The following is an 8,883-nucleotide window of genomic DNA, read 5'->3' as shown; positions in this document are numbered from 1 at the left end:
AAGTAGAGTCTTACACATACCGGCACTGAAGTGAAGGTTTCCTTCTCCCGAACGAAATTCATCTTCCATGGCCTCATATAGAGCCCTGCTGCTGCATAAAAGTAGGGTCCGCCTTCAAACACTTTGTCTTTATCCTTAATGTTACACCATAGTAAAGAAACCCTTGGACCCTAGATGAAGATCAATGCTTCCTTTAGGTTTCCAGTGGTATCTGATCCAAGATTGTAATGATTTTTCAATGGGCCATAGTCCCATGAATTTGCATATGATTGCATAAGTCTGCATGTGCTCCCTGTGTGCCTATAGCTCGGGATTATTTAAAACTAATCTTGGAGTGAATTCAGCCTTGGGTTTACACGGTCCCTTTCAATTTTTGTCTTTTGTTCCTTGTTTTTTGGCCCTTTCCTCCTTGTCTTTTGTGCTATCATTCTCTGTCGATATGGGTTCCTCTACTTCCTCTTCCCTGTTTTTCCTTCCATCCTCCGCATTACTCCTACCCTTATCCGGAGGTTTTTTGCTGTTATTGACCACCACTGCTTTGTAGGAGGGGGTGGAGCCCCCTCCTCTGTGCCCATCCATGGAAAAAACCTCATTGCACTGAAACCCTATCTGCTTCCACTGTGCCTGCGCCGCGCCCCTTCACATTGATTCGATTTCCTCTCTATTGCTTATTAGTTATTCACTTTCTACCTTTAATTTGATAAATTATAATACAATTTAAAGATATGACAAAATATTGAAGTAATTATATTTAGATTTAACAACTTAGAGGCAATTTCATATTTGCAAATGTAATCAAAGAGAAGTGGGTGGGAAGTATCCATTCATGTCATGCGCACTTGTTTTCTTCCACATTAGGAGAATAATTTTGTGGATAATTTTTTTGGATTCATTTTTAAATAAATATGTATTTTATATTTATTTTTTTAATATTTTAATTAAAATATATATAGATTTAAATATAGATTTTTCATATTTATTTTTTATTTAGATTATTGAAAATTTTATAGAAAATTTTAATGGGTAATTTAATTTATAGACAAAATAAAAATTTTATAATTTGACAAAATAATTTTAAGAAGATATGAGATTTGTTATCATTTAAATTATATTTTTAAATACATATATAAATTCAGCACTTCAAATTATATAAATTAAACAACTTAATTTTTAAAATTCTCTATAAAATTTTGGTTAAAATTACCAAAAAAATGTTGTAAAAAAAAAACTATTTTATCTATAAATTAAACTACTCCATTTTTAAGTAACATATAATTTTTTATTTCTAATTGAATTATACCAATAAATGTTATGCTCTTAACCTGCAAAATGATACCCAATACAGAATATGCGAAGAAAAGATACCCAGAACACAGAATAGCAATGATTTTATTATTCAGAGAGTAATGTTCACTTGCCTCTTCGAGGGGGCAACCTCCAATAGAGCAGAGCTCGATTACAAAATAAGACACGATACTCCTCGCAGGGAGTCTCTATCCTTTATATATGACTCATACATGCAATACCACGGGCCAATACCGTGGGTTTTATTAATACCATCTATCTAATACTACAGCCCATTTGCAACTAACTGTGGTCCCGTCATTAATTGCGGGTTAACCACTTACAAATATTAATATGGGCTTTATTGACTCTTGACTATGACGTGATCCCATGACATAAATAAGGGGGTTAGGGTGGGACCCTAACATGCCCTCCCCCTTAAGACTAGCCTTGTCCTCAAGGCTGAAGCTGCGGAAACTGCTGAAGAATAGTGGTTGGTTCCCAAGTTGCATCTTCCGGAGAGGTGTCTTTCCATTTGACGAGGACTTCCTTAATCATGCGGCCACGCAGGTGTTTGTCTCTTGTGTCTAGAACCTGTTCGGGTTGAAGCCAGATTGACCCTTCTTCGTCCAATTCAGGTAGACTGGTTTGAACTTGGCAATTGTTCCCGATCACTTTCTTGAGGCACGATACATGGAAAACTGGATGGATTTTTGCAGTAGGTGGCAAAGCCAACTTGTAAGCCACTTCTCCAATGCGCTGAAGTACTTGGTATGGTCCGTAGAATTTTGGAGATAGCTTCTGACAACCCTTGTCTTTGAGTGATGTTTGCTTATATGGTTGCAGCCTCAAAAAGACCTGGTCCCCTTCTTGAAATTGGCGCTCTGAGTGATGCTGGTCTACCTGTTGCTTCATGCGGTTCTGAGCTTGATGAAGATTCTCTCTAAGATGGGCGAGCATGGTTGCGCGGTGTTGTAGGAGTTGATCCACTGCTTGTACTTTGGAGCACCCCTTGAGATAAGAGGTAGGGGAAGGCGGAAGTTGACCATATACTGCTTCATAGGGAGTCATTTTGGTGGTGGCATGATAGTTGGTGTTATACCACCATTCAGCCAGAGGTAACCACTGTACCCAAAGGTGTTGCTTTTCTGAAGTGAAACACCGAAGGTAGGTTTCTAGACATTTTTTGACGGCTTCAGTTTGACCATCCGTTTGCGGATGATAGGAAGTACTGAGTTTTAGTTGAGTGCCTTGTATCCTGAAGAGTTACTGCCAAAAATTACTGGTGAAGATCGGGTCGCTATCGGACACAATAGAAGTGGGCATGCCATGCAATTTGAAAATCTGATCCATGAAATATTGAGCGACCAAAGTTGGTGTAAATGGGTGGGGTAGGGCGCAGAAATGAGCATACTTTGATAGTCGGTCCACAACCACCATGATGACTGACTTGTTCCCGGACTTTGAAAGACCTGTAATGAAATCCATAGAAACTTCCGTCCAAATTGATGTCGGAATGGGCAATGGTTGTAATGTGCCTGATGTGTTGACGGTTTCCCCTTTGTGGCGTTGACAGACATCGCATTCTGCTACAAAAGTAAGGATGTCCTTTTTCATGCTTGTCCAAAAAAATGATCTTCTGGTGCGAGCATACGTCTTCTGAAAGCCCGAATGTCCTGCAATGGGCGATGAGTGCAATTCTGCCAAAATGCGACCTTTGAGGGTGGATGTTGGGGATATTACGACTCTTTCCTTGTAGCGAAGAATATCATCCTGCCACGAGTAGCCCTTGGTGGAATTTGGATCTGCCTGCAATTAAGAAATGAGTTGGGATAGCCCGGGGTGTGAAAACCATTCCTTGCGAGCCTCTTCAATCCATTATGGAATGGGGAGGGAAATTGCTAGCATAGTACTTTCTTCCTCAAATTGGCGAGATAATGCATCTGCTACACTATTGTCTTTCCCTTTCTTGTAAATGATCTCATAATCATATCCCAGCATTTTGGCGAGCCATTTATTTTGTTGTGGGGAGGATAGGCGTTGCTCCAAAAAATATTTAATACTGTGATGATCTGTGCGGATTTGGAAACGTCGCCCCAATAAGTAAGGTCGCCAGGTCTCTACAGCATGTAAGATGGCCATCATTTCTTTTTCGTAGGTAGATTGGCCCAGATTCCTCCCACTTAGTTGTTGGCTTATGAAGGCCAAAGGTCGTCCTTCCTGCATTAAGACCGCCCCAATACCGGTCCCCGAAGCATCACATTCAATGACAAAGGATTTGGTGAAGTCAGGTAGTGCTAAGACTGGAGTGGAACACATGGCGTTTTTGAGAGCGGTAAATGCCTATTGTGCTTCCTCATTCCAGAAGAAGGAATTTTTCTTTAGGAGTTGAGTGAGGGGCTTCGCTATGCGGCCATAGTTGCGGACAAATTTACAATAATAGCCTGTGAGACCCAAAAATCCTCTCAAGGTCTTAGGTTGAGGCCATTCTTGCATTGCCTGGATCTTTTTGGGGTCCACCTTGACACCTTCACGCCCCACAATGTGGCCCAAATACTCAACTTCTTCCATGCCAAACGAACACTTGGACATCTTGACAAATAATTTATGCTTGCGGAGCAGGTGTAAGAGTAGATCTACATGTTGAAGATGTGCAGCCCAAGTGCCACTATAGATGAGGATGTCATCGAAGAAGACAAGGACAAATTTCCTGAGATATGGTTTGAGAATGTGATTCATAAGGCTCTGAAAAGTAGAGGGGGCATTACAAAGACAAAATGGCATGACCAAGAACTCATAATGGCCTTCATGAGTTCGGAAAGCAGTCTTGGGAATGTCGACTTCCTTCATGCGAATTTGGTGGTAGCCTGAGCGAAGATCCAGCTTAGTGAAGAATTGAGCCCCATTGAGTTCGTCCAGCAAATCGTCAACCACCGGAATGGGAAATTTATCTTTGACTGTCAACTTATTGAGGGCCCTGAAGTCGAGACACATCCGCCACTCCCCATCTTTCTTGAGCACCATGACCACTGGGGATGAATAAGGAATAATGTTGGGACGAATGGCACTTGCTTCCAAAAGTTCCTTGATGATTTTTTCTATTTCATTCTTTTGGGTGAACGGATATCTGTATGGCCGCACATTTGGGGGTTGGGCCCCTGGAACCAAGGTGATGCTATGATCATGTTCCCCTCGTGAGGGTGGAAGCTCATGAGGCTTGTCAAAGACCGGCAGATGGTTATTTAAAATCTGTTGTATCTCAGGATGAATTGGCAGAGACTTGGTTTCAACGACCTGGATGGCATTAAATTGAGCTACCACTCCATGATTGCCCTTTTTTAACAACTTTTCCATCCGATGCGAGCTGATGATAGAGGGGGCTCTTGCCTGGAGTCCACGGAGGGTATGTGTGTAGTTGTTCTGCTTAAAACTCATATATAACTCCTGAAAATCCATTGTGATTGGCCCAAGAGTGCGGAGCCATTCAGCGCCGAGGACAATGTCGCAACCCCCATGTGTATGGCAAACATGTGGGTTTTCAACTGATAATCCCCCATTTGAAGTTTGACATTTTCACAGCGGCCTTCACATTTCATTGTGCCCCCATCCGCAATTTGGACTTGGAAGTTAGAAACTGCTCGTACAAAACAATGCACTGCTTCTGCGATTTTTTGATGGATGAAATTATGGGTACTTCCACTATCAATCAAGACTACTACTGGGCGATGTTTAAGAAAACCCCTGATTTTGAGAGTTTGAGGGGAAGAAATCCCTGCCAACGCATGCAGCGAAATAACTGATTCGTCAGAGACATTCTCCTTTGGGTTGTCTTCTTCTAGCGCCTCATGTTCCTCAAGTGGTGGATCTTCCTCTGTTGAGCTGTAGTCAGTGGCATCTATTTGAAAAAATTTGGGCTCCTTGCATTTATGACCTGGGGAGTATTTTTCATCACAGTAGTAACATAGTCCTTGCTTCCTTCTTTCAGCCATTTCCGCAGGTGACACCTTTTGGACCTTAAGTGTTTGAGTCGTGTTGTGAGCCTGTGGGGGACGACCTTTAGCGGGGAAATTTGGGCGACTGTATTGGGCTGCTAATGCACGTTCCACGTTACGTGCTACCTTGCAAGCCTCTGTCCAAGTGGGAGGGTGGTGCAGTAAGACTTGAGCTTTGATGGCTTCTTTAAGACCACTGATAAAACATTCCATGTAGAACACATTTGAGAAACCCCAAGTGCGGAAGGCTAAGGCTTCAAAAGCTGTAATATATTCATCCACTGTACCTGTCTGTCGAAGCTTAGTAAGACGACCCAAAAAAAAGTCCTCCTGTTCAAAGCGGTCTCGAAGAGCTTTGGTAAATTGGGTCCAAGTCTTAAAAGGTCCATTGCAACGTTGATGCCATTTGCACCATTGCCACCATTCATTGTCCAAGTACATGCTCCCCAACATAAGCTTAGTCGCATCATCTAAGATATGATTCAGTTTGAAATACTGCTCCATTTGTGCTATCCATGCGAACGGGTGAGAACCGTCAAATTTATGCATATCCAATTTGGGAGGTTGCTGACTGGGTGTGGGTGGGTGTGCCAGACGTGAGGAGAGTGGCTAGACTCACCCTCATTGTATTCATTGTCATTATACTCCTCCTCGTGGGCTTGCTCCTTGCCCTTCGGGATTAATTGCTGGACCTGGAGACATAGTCCGGTAAGCTGCTTATTGATGGATTGGACGGATTCTTCAAGTTTGTCCATTCTTTCATTGGCCATTGCTTGAGCTCTAGTTTCTACCATACACCAACCTGATGAAAAATTGGGACCGCCTAAAAATTTTCACTAATAATTGAATGGTACCACCGTGCTCAGCTCGTCATCCTGATTCTGATGGGCTAGATCACCAATAAGCGCCCTGGAAGATCTCAGACTCTTTTTTTTTTTAAAACTCCTAACGGAGTTTTCCTCCTTCCTGATCAATACTGCAGTCGCCAAATCCTCAAAATGTCAATGCGGCCAAAAGTCCTGCGAAAATTATACCTCGATATAGGAACCCTTCACAACAACTCCGATCTAGTGGATCTGAGAGATCTGAATGGCGGATCGGATAGCTCTGGGCGGCGGAACAGACGGTTGTTGCGGATCGGCTGGCTCTAATAGATCAGAATGACAGATCTGCGAACTCGAGACTGCGGGACTGATGTCGGCTACTACTGCACCCAGTAGCACCAGCGGATCTGGAATAGATGATGTGCACTCCCCCGATAGAAAAGGGAACTATGGTCTTGAGGAGTGTCAGGTGCTACAGATCGCAATATACATAAGGGTCTGGCAGTAGTACTCAGCCCAATGTTTCAGGGCTCTAACTAAGGAGGATCGACCGTACCCTTAGCCGTACAACCCGACTACCCTATTGTACGTGCGAGTAATCTCTCTGAGTGCTGTTCTCGGTGTACTGTAGCCACAAGACGGCCGACGGTTTATCGATGGCAAGGTTTCAAGGGAGCCTAGGGGCTTCCGATATACCCAGAGGGTACGTGGAAGACAGTTCGTGCGCGGTTCTGTCTAATGCGCTACTACTCGAAGGGGTCCCCACAGGGGTTACAAGGGAGTCCAACAGACGTGACCACCTCTTGTATTTCCTGCGTGCATGCCTCCCCAAATCCGCAGGTTTATGCGCTCAACGATAGATCCCGTGGTTTAAAGACGCCGGAACACGTCTCTAGCCAAAAAAAATTTGCTAAGAATTGGAGATCCCACCGGCCCTGGAAAGTGCTCTGATACCACTTGTTATGCTCTTAACCTGCAAAATGATACCCAATACATAATATGCGAAGAAAAGATACCCAGAACACAGAATAGCAATGATTTTATTATTCAGAGAGTAATGTTCACTTGCCTCTTCGAGGGGGCAACCTCCAATAGAGCAGAGCTCGATTACAAAATAAGACACGATACTCCTCGCAGGGAGTCTCTATCCTTTATATATGACTCATACATGCAATACCACGGGCCAATACCGTGGGTTTTATTAATACCATCTATCTAATACTACGACCCATTTGCAACTAACTGTGGTCTCGTCATTAATTGCGGGTTAACCACTTACAAATATTAATATGGGCTTTATTGACTCTTGACTATGACGTGATCCCATGACATAAATAAGGGGGTTAGGGTGGGACCCTAACAATAAATCACATAAATATCCCAACCCTCTCTTTCTTTACATCCATTATTCTTTAACAAAATCCCTATATATTATAACCGCATTTAAATTCCAATGTTTAAAAAAATATCTTTATATATTATAACCGAACTACTATTACCATGTATCTTAATTAAATTAGTAATTAAGAAACATTTTCAAGTCTCTTATTAGTCCCTGCCATCTGGCAATGGCCAGGGACTATAGGAATCGATATCGCGATGTTAAGCATTAATTGAGCTGCTTGTTGACCTGCTTGTTAGCTTTCTCATCACTTATAATCAAAGTTTTTAATCGCATATGGTTTCACCGTGTTATTTGGCCTCTTCCCGAGGCCGACAGAGACGAACCATATATTATCTGGTTTTTAAAAGTGTTGTATTAATGGTATAAGTTCACAGCCTAAACTAATACTAACATTAGTCTCTAGTGTTAAATGCTATGTTATAGGTTATACTTGTTTGAGTAATTGGCTATGCCATATAACTTGGCTCTGCCACCTGCACACCATGCATTACTCTGTCTTATAACTTCCACCTGCACACCATGCATTGCCACCTATGGTTCCATCGCCACCTGTAGTTCCAGTTTAACCTAGCTTCCACCTGCGCTTTTCCTATTCATGTTCACTTTTCGTGTTCCTGTTTAGGTGTTCAGGTGGATACGCATCGGGCGGCTTCTTCAGGTGCCCAGGCTTCAGGCAATTGAATCAATTGAATCAGGAACTCTGGTCTTGGCAATCTCCTTGCTTGCGGGCATGCTAGATCATTGTCTATTTAGGATCTCTTCCCTCTCGTCGGCCATCTCTGAGACTGTCTCGGCTATCTCTGAGACTGTCTCGGCTATTTCGGCTATCTTGAGACTGTCTTTCATTCAGAGAGCTTTATCACTCTTTTTCTTTTAACGAAATCAATAAGCTCACTGGCATCATTCACTGGATCATTTACTGGTCTCTTTGTGCAATTGGGGCAGAAAACTGTCTCCCTCTCCATCTCTTCTTATTAGCCTTAAGGGTATCGAGCCTTAGAAACTCCTGTTGTAGCTCTTCATGATGGCAGTATCACTGCTCGATGGCAGGATTTCTGTGCAGAGGGCGCAGATCAGTCAGGTTGACGTCATTTCATGAAAATTCGCGGTGACATCAAGGTAATCTCCACAGGCTTTATTGGGTATATAATTCTTTCTTTTTAAATTTAGAAAATGTTCTGATTGCAATACAAAGTAAGGGTTACAAGTAGTGCGATTCATTACTAGTTACCTGGTGCCATTATTTAGATTGCGGTTTCTTCAATTCCTGCTCCTGGACTTGCTCTTGCTGCTTTTCCCTCAAAGTAAAAGGCAGACAGAGTCGGTTTCTTGAATTCCTGCTCCTGGACTTGCTCTGTGTATATAGTACAGGCATAGA

Source organism: Pinus tabuliformis, chromosome 6 (genome assembly GCF_031772625.1).
Source record: "Pinus tabuliformis cultivar Carrire ecotype Pingquan chromosome 6, CPIR1, whole genome shotgun sequence".
In the NCBI taxonomy this organism is placed as follows: Eukaryota; Viridiplantae; Streptophyta; class Pinopsida; order Pinales; family Pinaceae; genus Pinus; species Pinus tabuliformis.
Note: the sequence above shows the minus strand (reverse complement) of the source record.